This window comes from Macrobrachium nipponense, chromosome 16 (assembly GCF_015104395.2).
Source record: "Macrobrachium nipponense isolate FS-2020 chromosome 16, ASM1510439v2, whole genome shotgun sequence".
In the NCBI taxonomy this organism is placed as follows: domain Eukaryota; kingdom Metazoa; phylum Arthropoda; class Malacostraca; order Decapoda; family Palaemonidae; genus Macrobrachium; species Macrobrachium nipponense.
In genome coordinates this window covers 55,347,992-55,366,933 of record NC_087209.1, presented here as the reverse complement: position 1 = coordinate 55,366,933, position 18,942 = coordinate 55,347,992, and the positions used below count along the sequence as shown (strand labels likewise).

The 18,942-nt window shown below is 37.1% G+C and overlaps 1 protein-coding gene across 1 annotated transcript in view; it reads left to right on the top strand.

Annotated features, from left to right (window-relative positions):
- Positions 1 to 18,942, top strand: part of LOC135195342 (serine/threonine-protein kinase Kist-like) — a gene marked incomplete in the record, with an annotated part of 340,406 nt that overhangs the window by 306,843 nt on the left and 14,621 nt on the right.

The following is an 18,942-nucleotide window of genomic DNA, read 5'->3' as shown; positions in this document are numbered from 1 at the left end:
GCGAAGGAACCACAAACAAGACTGGCTTCACTTAGATTCCCCCTGACTTATGTGCTAGCTCTTCTTAGATAATAAGAGCCATGTGAATCATGCTCGGCTCTTTTTGATGAAAAATGTTTATTCTCTCAATGAAAAATGCCATTGAACGTAACCTGTCATGAAACTTGAGACTAGGAATACTAAGAGAATGTCGTGCAACAAGTTTAGTATTCAGCAGTGTTAGCAATAATTGTGTAACAATTAACATTCCGTATAACTTGATTTGATGGTAAAAGCAAGCGGCGGGCGAGGGATTCAAAAATTCTGCACATGGTCGGAGAGAAAGCACTCTTCGAGGTCTTGAAGCAACAAGAAATCTACAGGAACTAACTAATTAAGAGGAGAATGAATTGTTTTTTCCATTACTTGTATGAGAAGATGCATTGCAAGTATTCGTGGTACTTACATTTTCTACCCTTTCACTGTCAAATATTAGCAAGAGGCAAAGCCGTAAATTATTTTTTTAATGAATAGAAATAATCAATTAACAGAAAAGTCGGATGTCAAGTATTGAAGCATACAACCCTTTTATAACGTTATCAAAGTTCCCAAGTAAAGGTGTGCTCGCTCTAAGTATAATAAAAAAAGAGAATGATTAAATTTCCATAATCATGTAAAAAGAAGATAACGTTAGACTTATATAGGCCTGCCACTTTTTGTTTTACTCAGTAATCTTTTTACTATTTTATTATCATTCATCAAAAATTCATTTCTTTCAAAATCAGTTTTTTAAAATCATTGCAATGAGAATTGTGCTTATGATTAAATTATTACTAACGAAGTTGAATTCGTAATGTAGGAAATACCACGCTTGTTGAAAACTGCACAGAAAATTCGTACACACGATATGGTGAAATAAAAACTGAGTACACGGATGAAATGGTTGGCCATACACTCTCTAAATAAATAAACATTTAAAGAAGAAACTGTTGGCTTGTTGTCATCTTCCCGAGCCTTTAATGAGTATAATGATAAACTAAAAACAACATTATTAACAGATGGAAACAGCTATTAGCAAGTTTATCTTCATCATTTGTTCGTTCTATATCACTGTTAAAGAAAATAATCCCAAAATAAGAGTGAATCAGTGACAATGTGAGATCTCGAAGCCGACTGCTTCTAGTATAGTATTTATCGCTACGTTCACTTTCTTTGTTTTGAAACCTAGCGACAGAAAGATGTCCTGCTGCATCAGTCACTGCAAAGTTCGCATCGCATTTTGCGTCCAGTGGCAGAATCAATGAATATTACTGAAAATTCCTGTCTGCTGATGTGTTTTCAGTTGCCGTCGCCTTGCTCTTAAAGGTGATGTGCTAACAGGAGGACTCTAGTTCAATGATCTGGCTCCCACTAATGTAGAATGCCAGGTACACGATGGCTTTTCCAGTGTTTGTGGTTGTCACATTGAACACGAACTCACACAAGGTGCATATATATATATATATATATATATATATATATATATATATTTATATATATATATACATATATATATATATATATATATATATATATATATATAATATATATATATATATATATATATATATTGTTACATTTATTGATCTCCTCGTCTATCCATAGTGGATTGTGATCAGACAACACATGTATGAAACATAACATCGCAGCATCGAGGAACACTCCGAACGTCACTCATAGTTTCCTGTTTTTTACCATTTTTAGCGAGGTTTGTATTACAATTTTATTTCAGGGGATAATATAACGTTTCCTTGTGATAATCAGCAGAACGTTTTCTAGTTCCGTACAACAGCCATTGGAAAATAAACGAAGATTAACTAACAGATTAACCAACTTTTCAAAACCATTGCCAACCAATCAGCTTCAAGGAAAGGTCATGACATAATCAGTGGGCGGGGCTTAGCTGCAAAGGTAGAAAGACTTCACTGTTGAACACTGATATCCTTCTCCTAGATCTCTTCATTGGCAGTGTTTCTTTAAGTATACAAAAACTCTGTTAAAATTCTTTATACTAGTTTTGATTTCACATTAACTTTTGAGAAACATGTCTGAACTATCACTTTTCTAATTGAGTAAAAGTAGGTATACTGAAAGTCTTTCAAGATTTTTGGAGACCTTTCTCTCTTGAGGAAGTGTTTTAATTCTTTTATTCTTTAATGTTTTTTTTAAATATTGTTCCCTATTTAATTCTCTATTTTGCCCTTTTCTCTGTGAGGTGTAACACCACATAGTTATCTTGATGCTTTATACCTGCTGTGAACCATTTGGGGAAGGGGCCTCTTAACCCTGTAGGTGATTTATTTGAATTTGGAAGCTGAAAATGTTTTGCCGCAAATACTTTTTTGTTGAGCATGCTAACATAAATTCCACAGAATAGTTTATTTGTTATTTGTTCTTTCCATCTTATTTAGTTATTTTTCTTACTTGATTTTTATTTCTCTTTCATATTTTATTATTTGAGTATTTTCTATTTCATCGCACCGGGGTTCTATACCTACAGGAACCCAGCTTAGATTGCACCATTTGAAACAGTAGTCAAAATACATTTAAATGTTCTTATATTCAAGACAGCTGACCCGCTCTTTCACACTAAGACCACTAACATTATTAACAGTTTTTAAGATTTATTTAAATATCATTTCATTCAAGACAGACAACCTCTCATTTCTGAAGTTGTTCATAATTCCATACCTCATTCATTTAAGATTAAGGCAATTAACATTGTTTAAATCAGTTGTCAACATAAATCCAAACTTAATTTCACTCTAGATAGATTATTCTAATTTATGAGTACAGTCTCAATCCTATACTACATCTATTGAATACCAGTTCCATTAACAGCGCTGCAAACAGTTATTAAAATAAATCTAAATAATTTTCTTCAAGACAGCTGACTGCTTATTGATGTGTTTTTATTCCTTTACCACATACCGTCTGTCAGTCCAGTGAGATAATATTTAATACAGAAGCACTGCTTGAGATCATTACTTTCCCCTCCTTGCCTACATCAGATATTCCAGTTTTATATAGGAAAAGAAAGTTATTAAACATATTCAAATCCGAATCTTCAAATGATCAGTTTGTTCCAATAATAACAAAAATTGGAGCCACATTGACTATAAAGGTCTGGCTTATTTCTGCAGGACATCGTCATAAATATAGGATGTCATGAGATCTAATCTGCTGGTTCCCATGACTCCAATTTCACCCTAAGTTTAGTAGCCTTTTACGGGAGGTAACAATCAGATGGGTGCAGATTTGGAGAAGTGATAAATGACTGATCTTACAATCCTGATTTCTGCGAGAAATGTATTACCAATATAGGATACATTACCACTCAGATCAAGACAAAAATGATAAAAAGACATCAGTAATTTCCAAAACATATATTTCACTAAAATTATAACATAAAATTACAGCGCAGTATAAGATTCATATAATCAGTTGTACTAAAGTTGGCATATCAATAACAAATATAAATAAGATTTGTACATTACATAAAATGCTACAGTAAAAATGTTTTGCATTCATATATTCATATATATCTAGTAAAAATCTCTTTTTGTCCAGGAAGAAAATGAATAGAAAGTCACAATAATCATTCTATCATTTATCAAACATTTTGTAAGAGCTTGCTGTGCAGCCTCTGCTTCTGAGGGTTCCTGGTAGCAAACATAAAAGTGACCAAGAGCAGCTTCAAAATGATGACCTCTTGTCTCACCATATTTCTTACAAAGATTCAGAATTCTGCATTCAATAGTATCTGCAAAGTGAAATTTACACAAATATTGAGATTTTAGTGATAAAAAATCTATACTATGAAAAAAGCATTTAAGATCTACTCATCAATAAAGTGCTTAAATTACAGTGCAAAAGGTTAAGTTGTTATTGAATGATACCCATTTTATAAAAACAAAAAGATCATGCCCTTTGAAAAACAGGGTATAAAAAATGAATCGGGAAAGACAGTACAATTTGAAATAGACAGGGCATCAATGCATTACACACATGAAGATTTCACCATTTTGACACTTGTCACATAGTAGCAAAATGTTTTTTGCAAGAAAAGAACCAAAAGCTTTACATGATAAAACAAGAAACTCTGGGGTCAGTTTTTTCTTCTTACGTTCCCAACCTATTGGCATGGTCATAATGCCAAATATATAGCCTATTACTTGCTAAATAATTCATAGCTTATATAACTGAGGGACTAATCTGTGTATGGGAAGTGTAACTACACGAAGGAAATGTTCCGAAGACACTAACAGTCTGTTAAGATTCTACTACCAGCAAAAACGGAACCTCTTATGACTGACCACTTTGATCCTGGATCTCTGTTGCAACCATTTTCTTCTGCCCACACATCACCAGCCAGGTACATATTCAAAAAATTTTCTTCAGACAATGTTAAATGCATAACTAATCAGTGAATGGAATGGTTGCCAAAAAAATGGATAAGAGAACTTTTTTTTTTTTATGTCAAAGCACGAGTTATGACATCATTTTCTTTTGTATAGTTCCCACAACATGGTTTTTTTATCGTAGTGCCTTACAAAAAAGAAGAAAAAATAGGCTAATGTTTTTTTACGTTCGAGATTCATTTATAAAATCCAGGTTAATTTCGTACATAAGTACAATTGGCAGAAATGTGTGTCAGGAGAGGCGTACTAATTTATAATTTGTTTATAAACATGCTAATAACGATTTCTCAGCGGTCAACAGTCGCTCAGAACTGTGTAACTTCCATAGGGCGGTATAGCTGAGGGTAAGTTCAAATGAGTGATGATGGCACACATATGACCAAGATGCAAAATAATTAGTCAGCAGCGAGATCAGTTCAATAGTATGTGTCCAATTCACGTCTCCTTTCGACATCTCAAATAAGAAGAAACCCAAAGCTTCATTTGGAGATGAATTAAATTTATTTATTTAAATTGCAGCGGCAGCCGTACCAAGAGAAAAAGAAGTATACGTAAGCATGACCACCAAATTAGTCCAATAAAAAAAGAAAATGCATCGTGAAGAGCACGATGAATAAATAATTTTGTTCCTACAGGAACCCAAACCATAGCCTTTTCTATAGGATATCTTTTAGAACAAGCTAACTGTGGTAGAGAATTAATATGCTAACACTGCTACCGTACTGACAACTGGTTGAGAACTTGCAGTAATGCTGTCACTTTGGAGTGAGCTAAATCCCACAAAATTGAGATTTTATCCACAAAAATCTGCAAAACCTCTTAGTACAGCATCAAAATATGAAAATGAAGCAAAGTTTCGAAAGTAACATCATTTGCATAGTGAAGTAATTTTCTTATAAAACTATATAAGATAATGCTAAATCATTATTCTTTATATGGTGATTTTACGTTGCATGGAACCAGTGGTTATTCAGCAACGGGATCAACGGCTTTACGTGACTTCCGAACCACGTCGAGAGTGAACTTCTATCACCAGAAATACACATCACTCACTCCTTAATGAAATGCCTGAGAATCAAACTCGCGGCACCGAGGTGGCACGCCAACACCATACCGACCCCGCCACCGAGGTGCTTGCTAAATCGTTATGTTTATCAAACATATTTCATTAGCATAGTACTATTAAAATTAATAAATGAAACCTGTATTTTTGCGAGTAACATCAATTGCATAGGAAAATAATTTCTTATACGAGTAAATTGACCCTTTTGCGCTCGATCTAAGTAGGTGCAAATCTGAGCAACCTCACTTCGATGTGTAGGTACCATGAACTTGCATGGGCGGCAGAAGAAGATATCTATCTTTTGAGAAATTAATAAAAAATCAAGAAAGCGCCTCATAATAAAGAGGATTCATATAACGTCATGAGAAACTGCCTCTCCTCACACCAAGTACAACAGTGGACCGCAACCTATTCACAATTCAAGATTCACGACTTAACTAATTCGCAGGTTTTTCTGTGGAACGTATATCGACATTATTCGCAGAAAATTTGCCTATTTGTGAATTTTTCATTGAGAAACATTCACTTATTACTTTATTTTTATATTATTTTCATGACTAATACATTGGTTATTAAAATAGATAGTTATACAGTGGCGCAGGAAGCCAAATAAATGTGGGAGGGCCAATGTTGATGAGACTTATGATAGATCTGGTGAGAAGTCATCGCGATATTGTGTTATCTTACATTTAATAAATGTTATAGGTACCCTCCATGTCGCACGAGATAACAGTGCAAGACAGTTTCCACCAAACCACTATACTCAAGTATTCCATTATTCAGATACACACGAGTTATCAGAAAAATGCGAACTCTTTATTGAACATATAGAACATTTTTCCAAATAAACCAACTAGCAAGTAAAAGTACTGAATCATTAATTCAAAACTAAATCACGTGCACAAATTGTGTATAATGTTAATTTTAAAGGTTTAATAACTGAACATTGATCTTATTTTCCAGACTGCTGATCTGCAATGGTTTGGCCACAATTCAGCTTAATTGCATCAGTTTATTAAAGCATGCATTGTTGCAAATCAGTTTGCTATATCAAAATGTAAAGACTAAATCAAAACAAAATTTTATATTATCCAAGCATTATACACACTCATTATATAATCATATGAAGGCACTGGTAATAATAATGCAATCAGAATCTACGTGAACAAATAGAAAAAAAAAGATCACAATATCTTAGAGGAATAATAAAAAAAACTGTAAAATTACCAGACCTCTTCTAAACTTAATAGACTCTATGACTGGTAGTAAGTATACATCTACATCGTAATAGCATCATACAATCATACAAAAATATAGTAATTTATGATGTTTCAATACCACTTTGCAAGCATTATTTGGTACAAATGAAAAAAATATTAACTGAAAACACCATCATGATTATATGATCGACCACAGAAAAGCTGATTATAGATACAAAACAAATACAAACAGCAGCTGCTTTACCATTGGACTACGGGATGAAACTTACAACTTCACATTATTGATTTACTAGGGAGTGTATTTTGTGTGAGGCACTAGCACAGCAAGTTATGTCAGTATCACATACTATACATTGTGCTACAGACAAAATACAAGAATACAAAAGTATTGAAGACTATAAATAGCACTGAGATGCAATTGGCACAGAATTTCAAAGCAATTTTAAAGTAATAAATACTTTGATAGATGCATCACTAAAACTGCCCAAAATGACGTGCACGCTCTTCATTTACACTAACAAATGTGTTAGCTATTTCCACCAGATCCAGATCATCGGTTCTTTGCTTGAGAGCATGACAAATGAATGTGTCATTTGTTCTTTGTTGTGTCAAGGTGCTTCTTACGTAGTTCTTTATTCTTTTCAGTACAGAATTACATCTTTCTGAAGTTGCAGATGTGGCTAGGACTGTTAAGTATAGCTTACGTTGTTTATGCAAGTCACTAAGCAGACCTTGTATGACAGGTTCCTCTTTGAGTACTGCATATTTCGTTGATGCTATTTATTGTGGACATCTCTGGTGTCCGGTAATTTCATCGTAGTAATTACATCGTGGTAATTTCATCGTAGTAATTACATTGTGGTAATTACATCGTATGGTAATTACATCTCAAACATTTTCACCGCATTGCAATCACATTGCAATATATCACATCGTCAATAATTTCATCGTAAGGTTTCTTTCACCACACAATGCCAAAAAATAAATGAACAAGAAAATATAATTCACTTGTTTTTCTGCTAAACGTCCAAGTATTACTATAATAGTTGGTGATGAGATCAAAGTATCTAACTGTCTAACCATTAGCAAAGGGCCTGCTTGCTGACTTTTCCTATATAAGAAATTGTTCATAAATATTTTCGGTTTTGTAATCAACTTGTTTTCTGAGTGGTAAACATTTTCGGTTTTCTAAATAACTAAAACTCAACCCATCAAGATGCCTCTGCAGTACATCGTAATCATAAGGAATAAGAAAAAGCTCATTGATAACGGTCATCTATTTGTGAAAGACCGAACAAGTGGTGAAAAAACTGTTTGGAATTGTGATCAGTTTTATAAAACAAAGTGCCATGCAAGAGTTCATACAAATGAAGATTCCATTACAAAACGATTGGGAGAACACAATCATGCAGGAGATATTGCTCGCATTGAATCTGCCAAAGTGATCAACTTAACTAAAGAAAAAGCAATCACAGCTCAAGAATCAACACATTGCATCGCAACCCAGGCGTACGTTGGAGTATCTCAAGCAGTTGTGGTTCAGCTACCACCACCTCAATGCGTAAAAAGGGATATACGAAATGCTAGATATAAAGCAGCATAAATTCCTGCAAATCCAGTATGTTTACTCCAGTTAAGCATTCCTCCGTAATATAGGATAACTCATTCAAATCAGCCATTTCTTCTGTTCGACAGTGATGATGGATCAGACCGGATTATTTCATTTTCGACTCTGAGAAATCTTCAAGTATTATCTAGTGCAAGCAACTATACACAATACATGGTATCATGAATGGTGACATTTTGCCTCTAGTTTTTGTTTCAATGAGTAACAAAACTGAAGATAGTTACAATAAGCTTTTGTCAGAACTAAAAGTTTTAGAGCCAACCAAGCACAATTATTACTGATTTTGAACGTGCAGTGATTAATGCTTTTAGAACAGTTTTTCCTAATTCAAATCTAAAAGGTTGTTTTTTTTTTCACTTCTCACAATGTTTATTTCGATCCATTCAATCAAATGGTCTGTAACAGTTGTACGAAAGTGATGCCGAATTCGCATTAAAAATGTGTATGTTTGCAGCCATTGCTTTTGTTCCTGTCTCCGATGTGGTTAGCACTTATAAATATTTAATTGACAATAATGATTAATTGAGTTAAAAATAAGACTGGAGTCAAACAACTAATGATCATCGACGCTAAAGAATAAATAAAAAATAAAAAAAGACACTTAAAACTCCCATTAATACTAAAAGTTGTTGGGCGAGTGTTAGCAAAGTTATAAACGTTCTGAAACTAAATATGCTGTAAAACATGTTTAGATATGTTTACAACTTTTAGTTGATTATCCAATTATATTTTCCAACACTAAATATATATTTTTACTTTTTAAAATAAAACAAATTATGCTTTAAAAGGACAATCATGAAAAGCATAAAAACAAGTAAAAATCATTAATTTATGAAAAATAAAGACAATGAAATTACTTTTGTAGGAAAAGTCAACAAACAGGCTACTTGGAAATAGTTAAATACTTTGATCCCCATCAACAACTATAACAGAAATACAAGGAACGTTTTACAGAAAAAAGTACATAATATTTTATTGTTAATTTTTTGTTTTGCCTTGTGCGGCTTACTTAGCTTGTGGTGAGAGCAGCCTTACGATGAAATCACTGACGATGTGATATATTACAATGTAATTACAATCCAGTGAAAATGTAATTACTGCATCAGGGAGCATCTTCGATTGAGTGGACAATCGTTCAATGTCCAGATAATTCAGATAGAGTTCTTTCATATCAGCTAGTATTTCAGGACCTGTTAACCCTTAAACGCCGAAGCAGTATTTTAAAAATCGTCTCCCGTATCCCGGCGGGGTTCAGGAGTGAGCGCCGATGCGGAAATTTTTTTTTTTTCAGAAATTAAAGCATGCTTAGTTTTCAAGATTAAGAGTTCATTTTTGGCTCCTTTTTGTCATTGCCTGAAGTTTAGTGTGCAACCATCAGAAATGAAAAAAATTATCATTATCATATATTAAATATTGGGATATATGACACCGCAAAAAAAAAATTTCCATATATAATGTATACAATTGCGCTGTGAGCAAAACGGTTAAAGCTAACGAGATAATATATTTTTCGTAGTATTATACACTAAATTGCGATCATTTTGTATATAACACATTGTAAAACGATCAAAGCAATACAGAGAAAAATATTATCACAAAATGATGCATGAATTCGTAATGCTCGGACGTAAAAAAATGTTTTTTTTCAAAAATTCACTATAAATCGAAATATTGTTCTAGAGACTTCCAATTTCTTTCAGAATGAAGATAAATGATCGAATATTATTATACTATAATATTTTTAGCTTAAAATAGCATTTTTTGACGATTTCGGTCGAGTTAAAGTTGACCAAATGTAATTTTTTTTTATTGTTATTTATATGCAAATATTTCAAAAATGAGAAGAGCTACGACCTTCAATTATTTTTCGTTGTATTTCAAATGAAATTGCGCACATTTTCATATATAAAACTCTATGAAACGCCTAATATGATAGGGAGCAAATATTATGAGAATGCTAAATAAGCATTTCAAAGATATGCGGCAGAGAATCCGTGCGGGGAGGGAATGAAAAAGTTTTTTTCCAAAAATTCACCATAAATCGAAAATTATTGCCAGAGACTTCGAATTTGTTTCAAATTAAGATAAATGACTGAAAATATTTACTAAGACTATAAGAAGTTTTTTAGCTTACCAATTGGGCCGTTTTTTCTTTTTTTCGAAACCATTTCTTTTCCGGTAGAGTCCAAAGTGGACCGAACGTCGATTTTTTTCTATTTATCGTAATTTATATGCAAATATTTCAAAAATGAGAAGAGCTACGACCTTCAATTATTTTTTGTTGTATTTTACATGAAATTGCACACATTTTCATATATAAAACTCTATATAAAGGCTAATATGAAATGGAATAATATTATGAGAATGTGACGTAAGCATTTCAGAGATTTGCGGAGGAGAATCCGAGCGCGGAGGGAAGGAAAAAGTTTTTTTTAGAAATTCACTTTAAATCTAAATATTGTGCTAGAGACTTCAAATTTGTTTCAAAATAAGATAAATGATTGAATATTACTAGAACGTTAGAGTTCTTGCTTACACAAAAAATACCAATCTATATGTATATATATATATATATATATATATATATATATATATATATATATATATATATATATATATATATATATATATTACATATATTTTTCTATTCTGTACGAATACATAACTAAAAGGAATGCAGGTGAAACCTTTATTTTTGCATAAAATGAAATAACATATAAAATACATCAATAGATACAGATATATAAAACTTGTAATAAATATAAAACTAAATATAAAATGAATGCAGAATATTCACTCGTAATCCTGACTCTTCGTACTATTCTTGTTTTCTCCCTCCTCCATTGAAGAGTCTTGCATTATTTTCCTCTCGACATGACGAGGTACAGGTGGAGGAGGGAGACCCGCGCCCTTACTGCTGATGGGCCGCCGCCCTCCGGCGGTCCCGTGTGCCCTCCACTGTCGGTAACTCAGGCGCACTCCAATAAAAGACCTCATTGTGGTATTTGCGGTCACACTCCCCGAACCTGCAAAGAGCTATTTTGCAGGTGCGACAGAAGAACCGGGTGTCTCTCCTTCTGCCTGCGCCCTTGTAGGAGCTCTAGTGTGTGATCCCCTGGCTGCAGCTGACACACAGAGTCGGCAGCAGGGGCGGCGGCAGCAGGGGCGTCGGCAGCAGGGGCGGCGGCGGCAGCGGCAGCAGCGGTAGGAGCAGGACGACCGAAGTTGGCCCTTCTAACATCTGCCCTTTCCTCTAGGGGCAGATCTGCAGCTCAGGGCAGGGGGCCAGTGATGGAAGGCCACTAATCGGGATTAAAGTGGATGAGGGCATTCCCGGCTACCTCGAGAAACTGGATGTGGGACAACCTCCGGAGATCGGGATTGTAGTACCCACAGTAGAGGATGTAGGCATTCTGGAGGGCCAACTGAAGAATGTATTTGAGGAGTTTCTGTGTCCACCTCCTGGACCTCCTGGCGAAGGGATAATACTGGATGAGTTGATCAAAGAGATCAACTCCTCCCATGAGCCTATTGTAGTGCCCAATGACGGTAGGCCGCTCGATACGAAACTCCTCATACATAACTCGGCTCTGCCAACGTGTCTTCTTCCGCTGCACGATCTCCTCTTGGATGGGTTCATGACTCGTCGTAATCATGGGGACGAGTCGGACCCCCTTCCAACAGATGACGAAGACAGCTCCCTTCCGCCACCACTCTGTCTCTCCTCTTGCCAGATGTTGCAGATGGCTAGCAAACCTCTTGAGGACATTCGGGGCCCCACGCACCAGCTGAAGACCACTGACGTCCACACCTGCTTCATACAGTTCCTGGGCCAGGGATACCAAGTTATAATAATTATCCATAAACAGGTGGTATCCCTGGTTACGGAAACGATCCACAAGACTGAACACAGTGTCACGCAGCGTAGAGAAGACCCCGGAATACACCAAGAAGTCCACGATGTATCCAGTGTTTGACTCCATAATAAAAAAAAGTTTCACTCCATATTTCTTTGGCTTCTTGGGGTTATACACTTTAATGCTAAGACGTCCTTTGTAAGGCATCATCCCCTCATCCAAAGAAAAGTTCTTGCCAGAAACCACGAGAATTTTGCACCATTCACAAATGTAATCCAACACTGGGCGGACTAAGATGAGGCGATCAGGGTTATTCCGGGGTATGGCCCTTCGGTTGAAGGCGTTGAAATACCTGTCCAACACCAGGAAACTATCACGGGGCATAACGCCGGGCACATTGGGCATACTTAAAAAAAATTCCGCCTCCAATATTGCCTGACATCGGCAGCAGGCATCATACCCAAAAAAATGTGGAGCCCCAAAAAATGTGCCATGTCGGTGAGGTTGCAGCCCCGCCAGCGATACAACAATGTCATCCGTAGTTCGTCACGGCAGGCATTCCAGCAATTCCCACATAAGGAACAGCTGAATGAACCCCAGAGCAGTGAGAGGAACAGGTATGGTGAGCCCAGGTGCTGCCATGAATTGGTGCATGTTAGGTGGGGTGGAACCTCCGACCAACCCTCGTGGCGCTCTTGGACGACCGACCTTCACCTTGGCTGGCGCGACGCTCCGACCTTCTACGTGCCCGTGCCCGTGCTCAGGCACGGTTTCGCACTCAAAACCCCCCCACTGGCCCATCTCCCTCACTTAGGCCCTCGCTTTCTGCGTTGTCATCGGCGACAAAACTAGACGATGATATCTCCTCCTCCTCCTCCTCCTCCTCAGATTCCCTCTCATACACACTAAACCACTAAATTCGAGCTCACTTACGGGATGTGACCCTCGAACGGACATTGGGAGCAAATATTCATCATCACTAACATCGGGAGTGATGTCCTCGTCACTAGATGACCAACTGCCATCAAAATGAGGACTTGCGACATGCTCCCGATCGAGCTCTAATAAGTAGTCATCAATGTCCTTTGGTTCAAAGCCTCCCAAATGCCTACAAATGCCCCTAAGGACACCCCGATGCTTCCTAGGAGCTACTAAAGGCACACGAGACACACGTTGTGGTCCTTGAACACTTTCGTCCACACAAGGCCACACAGAATGTCATTGAGGCGCGAGGTCATCTTGGGTACTTGGTCCCTCGCCAGCATCCAAGTCCAAAATATGTCTCACACGATCCCTCCTGACGCTCCATACATCAAGACATCTCTATGTACGTCTTGTACCACCACAAATACTCAAACTCTCGCAAAAGTTCGGCAAAACATGATTGCGGCAAAAGATCGCTCTCAGATGACGCGTCGCTGATGCTGGCTGATGCGAGAAGGAGGCATGCGCACCTGGGTCAAACTGGTTAATAGTGTTTCTACTTTCTCCAGGATGCCAACTGTTGGTTGGTCAAACCTGGAGTCCAGTTCCCCAATGAGCAGATCAAGTAGTTGATAGTAGGGTTGCCTGTAGTTCTTTTTTACATTATCAAATTGGGCTGTTGCTGCCCCATCATCCAAGCGTTTAGTTGCTCTCCTGTATCTAAGTAAAAAAGGCTCTTCTGTCTTACCTGTGGCATCTTCTACAATATGGTCATAGAATTGACTATAGATTTCTTCTTTCCTCACACCTTCATAACTTGCCATTGTAGTATGTGCAACTTTCACAGCATCCTGGTATATACATGCCCATAAATATACTCAGTGATTGCTCATGGTTTCAGCTCCTATCTTTTACGATAGTTTATGCCAGTTTTAATTGTAACTTTGCAAGCTAAAGTTAAAAGAAATATTAGAACTAAGACCTGTATAACTAACAAAAAGATATTGCACGTGGGACCCACTGTGACTACTGCAGGGTAGGCGTTAGGGTCACCTGCATTGTTCACTGTCGTTGTTTTCTTTCCGCCGCAAAGCACGTGGGCCTCCTAATTGCGCTGTAGCCTACTGGGAAACCGATTCGCACAGTTACAACCCTGTACGACAAGGCAACGCTGTAGCGTGGTATAAAAGGTCAGGTCAGCGCCCTCAGGTCAACCCTACGGGCCGAACAAGGGAAAGGCCCGTGCCAACAAGAAGTGTTGGCTTAATGCAACAACAACCCTCAGGTCAGCTGTTGTTTCCGTCTCCCGAGACCAGCAGTTTCCTCCAATTACTCTCCACAATGCCCTTCAAGATGCCGGACCTCCTAAAACGACCAAGGAAGGGACCATCAACGTCACATCTTCTTGCAGGACCTTCTTTCGACCTGGAGAAGACTCCTACAGCCACTCCTGCAGACACTCAGGTCGAGGAAATGTCATCTTCCACCTACAGGAGTCGGAGCTGGATGAGATAAAGTGATGACAGTGACACGGAAGACGACTGACGGACAGGGAGACGTGGATATTGAACATATTCTACTTCCTCAAGCCCAACATCGTCCGTCAGAAGAAGCCCAAGATGTTGGGACTGCCAATGGTATGTATATGATAATGTCTGACTTAATTTTTTATATTTTTTGAAAATATACAATATTTTACAGTACATGCAGACTTCTACCAAAGTGAATTTACAACCTGGATTTTCAGAATGCAATATTTTTACATTCTCTCATACATGTTCCATCATTTTACAGTCTGCTCTGTTTACAGGCCAGCCATTTTGTACCCTACAGCCCCACAACGGTAAGTTCCAGGTAGACGCCCGACCTTGCTTTCGTACATTTGCGGTGCAATTTACGGTGCTGGCTTTACATCCGTTAGCCTGAGTCCTGCAGCTGCTCAAGGTCATTTCACCGCGATACATGAATGTGTGACCCCAGCATAAGAGTGATAGAGAAAGGTGTGAGCGATGGATTAGAGCATGTGGGTGGCAAGGATGTACAGTTGACAAAGTAAAGAAATGGACTCATATCTGCACTAAACATTTCATTGGAGGAAAGGGACCCACTGCACAACATCCAGACCCAGTCCCAGCAAATTTTACAGAGGAACAGGTGAGTGACAGCACACTGGCACTGACTTAAAAAAAAGATTTGTAATAATGCAAAAAAATTCTGAATCATTAATCTCTGAATAGACATGTGTAGACTGTAGATATGAATTGTAATATGAAAATATTTATTCCACAATTATAGCTAGCACAGTTACTATTGATTATTTGTGAATTGTGATAGTGATTGTAGTGACAATATTTATTGCCTTACTACAGTGTTATACATGATGACAGTGATGTGTTGTAAAACAAAATGGCAATAAACTTTTCTAATTGCAGGTCAATAGAATGAAGAAAAAAAGGAAACCACCAAAAAGCAAAGAATAACATCTCCAAGCAAGAGGTTCAGGGTTACAGTTGATTAAGACAACATGGAAAACATAATCAACTCCAGTGAATTATGTCCCCCCTGTGAAAAAAAGAAGTAGAAAGCCCTCCAGGGGGCATCCATAACATAGGAAAAATTTCGAAAACTCAAAAACAATGTTAGGACAAAAATGTGGCAACTTCACCAATTAAGAAATCAGAGCAACACACAAACTGTATTAGCATGCAGTTAGCTAGTTTCCTAGAAAATTGATCCTATCTTGAAACAGCATGCCCTGGAGAAAAAATGGAAAAGGAAATGACAATAACATTTAATTATTCTGTATTAAGTCCAAACAAAAAGCTGTTTCACTTTCAAAAAGCTGTTTCACTTTCTGGCATTACAGTCGAACAATTTGAACATTTTTTCTCATGCCTTGGAGAAGAAATGTCCAACTTTATGTAAGGAAACTCCCTTGCTGTGGCCATTACAACATAGGTTGTACTGATTTGTTTGTACGACCTTGTGTAGCTGTGTGTATCACATGACTAGCTAAGCGCAAAGTGATGACGTAGTTGCCGATTGCTGCTATTATGTGTGTTTTTCACTGTCCAACTTTTAGCCTAACCATAGCTCACGACTCAGAGGAAATCAGATGGATTGACCGAATCTAGGCTATAACCTTCAGAGAGGCCAGGGATGCTGGTGCATCCTTCATTTCACATTCCTGGATAGCTAAATTCATTAAAAGATATGAATCCTTGTTTAAAGAAACTGGAACAAAAATCCATATGACTGTCACCGCAAAAAGAGTGAGAATCTTGGAAGGCCTGAAGTCCTTTCTCAGGAGTCAAAAGACATCATAGCTGAGGCAGTGGGTAGACCGAGAAAGTCTTTACATAAATTGGTACTTGAACTAGAAACATGGTTTTGTGGTTAATTTCTTGAAGCTGACTTTCTCCATGTTGGTGCATCCGATGAAATCTTCATTTACACAGTCAGGAAGCCAAATCATGAAAATGACCTCATTTGGGCAGCAAAGTTGGGTGATATCAGTGATGACGTGCACTATCACCAAGTTGTGAAATTTCTTGAATGTTTGGGAATTTTTCTCTGTTTTACAGCCAAACGGTTAATGTGGATCATCAAAGAAAAAGGACAGTCATGGAATGGCGAATACTTCAGAGAAACTATGCTTACTGGTGGAGTGTTTCCTTCCCTCAAAGATCCTGAAAATGTATTATCTGTTGAAGAAGTCACATTTTTGCATGACAAGGCACCATGTTTCAAGGCTCTTCAGACACAGGAGCTGCTTCGAAACAGTTGTATAGATTTCTTCTTGTCAAGTGAATTTCCAGGGAGCTCCTCTGACTTTAATGTGTGTGAAAACATTGGTAATATCCTAAAAGGATCGTGATGAAGCGTGCACTGTGAACTATGATGGTGTACCAAGCCTTGACGACCTGCGACGAGAGGTGACCAAAGTGCTCAGGTAAATGGAGTTTGAGTCTCAGCTTTTTAGCAATTTGCTGAAATCATACCCCTCAAGAATGCAGGCTGTGGTACAGGCAGATGGAGGCCACACAAAATATTAAATACACAGAGAGAAACTTAAATATATACCTGTTCTGAATTACTTTTGTTTTTGTCCATATCAAATTTAGTTTATGCTGTAGAGGGGGGCCTTTAAAACACCCTGTAGTGTTTTGAAAATGCCAAAGTGTGTTAGAATGCTGTCTTATAAGTTAAGTGCCCCACAAAAGAGAGAGTAGTTAGAAAAACCAGTAGGTAAGGGCTCCCTCCTAATCAGCTCTGTTTATCGGCCCTTACTGAGTTCCAAATGTCTAATTTAATGCAAAGAAAGATAGACAGGCTACTGGTGTCTAGTGATGACAGCAGTGATGGTTTTATGTCCAAAATTGAGTGTTGATAGCAGTGAGGAGGAGAATCTCTTCGTTCCACCACTCAAGTGTGAATGAAAGGCGAGAAGGGGCAAGGGAGGGAGTGGTAAACCTGTTCCACTCACTACTCAGCCTGGTCCCTCGCATGAAACTCTTCAATCTTCTCTTGCTAATAATGCTAATAATGAAGATGAAGGAAGATCTATGGATCCTGACCCCCATATGTTAAATGAATTTACAAATGTTCTGCAGCTCAAAAGTGCAAGTGAGTGCCGTAAGTTTCCTTCAGGTATTTTTGCTTACTCAGGGAGTAAGCCTACAAACTACTCTTTTGTTGTTGTTGTTCTTCTTCTTCTTGTTGGGGGATAGGAAATGTCTATGGAAGCGCCTAAAAAGGCCTGTAAAAGGTGTTAGTGTTAAGTTAAAGATACAGGAATTTTTATGATTTTTTTATCAGAATGATTATGTAAAAAATAAATGATGTGCATGTTAAATAGTACAGAAAAATTATTTCTAATAAAATATAGCATATTTATTTTAATTTTCATCAATGAAACAAGCCTCTATTTAACTGTAGATTTCACGTTTCAATTTATTTGGTGTACTGAATATAGGCTATTTTCTGTGCAATTATTTAGTGTTTCCACATACAACAGAGAATGTATGAACGTGTATAATTTGTGTCCTTTTTATTTGATCCTTGTTGTCATTATGAATAGTACTAAGTATGAGTACTAATTACGAATACTACTTCACGTTAAGTTAGGAATATAATGTTCACAACTTATGCGTGACGGGAAAATTGTACACTTGTCACGAGTATGCTGGAAGTCGGATCATGCCTTGTTTATGCGACAATGACTCTGATGTAATGGAACAAACCCAAAATTATGCCATTTATTGCAGAAATGTTCTCAAGCAAAAGAATTCACTGAAGTGGTACGACTAGCAAAAGAGAGGTGCAGCTTACCTTCCTCTTCTTTTATCAGACCAGAAAGGTGTCATCCCAGGAGTTCCAAGATGTCTTCCCGCTAATGGGTAAGTCTCCTATGTAAAGATTAAACGTTTGCCTTTGTATAGGAAAAAATAGTAAATTTCAAATTTTAAAAGAATTTTGTATTTTTCCTAACATGCAAACTTGTTCTTTACATGAGTAGCCCACCTCAGCCACCCCTTTCATTTGGCACCTGGACCAAAAGTTTAAATCATAATTCTGCCCCACATTAACAAGCTAAATCCTATGTAAAGAGCTTCAGGTTTGTATGTTAGGAAAAAAACAAATTACTTTAAAATTTGCTATTTATGGACTTGTCTTCATTGGCCTGCCAATGATGCTTATAAAACATGAATGTAAATACTGGTCAAGTTACAAAACAACATTATGATCTGAACAAAAATGCTAAGTTTGTTGAAATACTAAGACAACAATGATAAGTTTGATAACACACTCT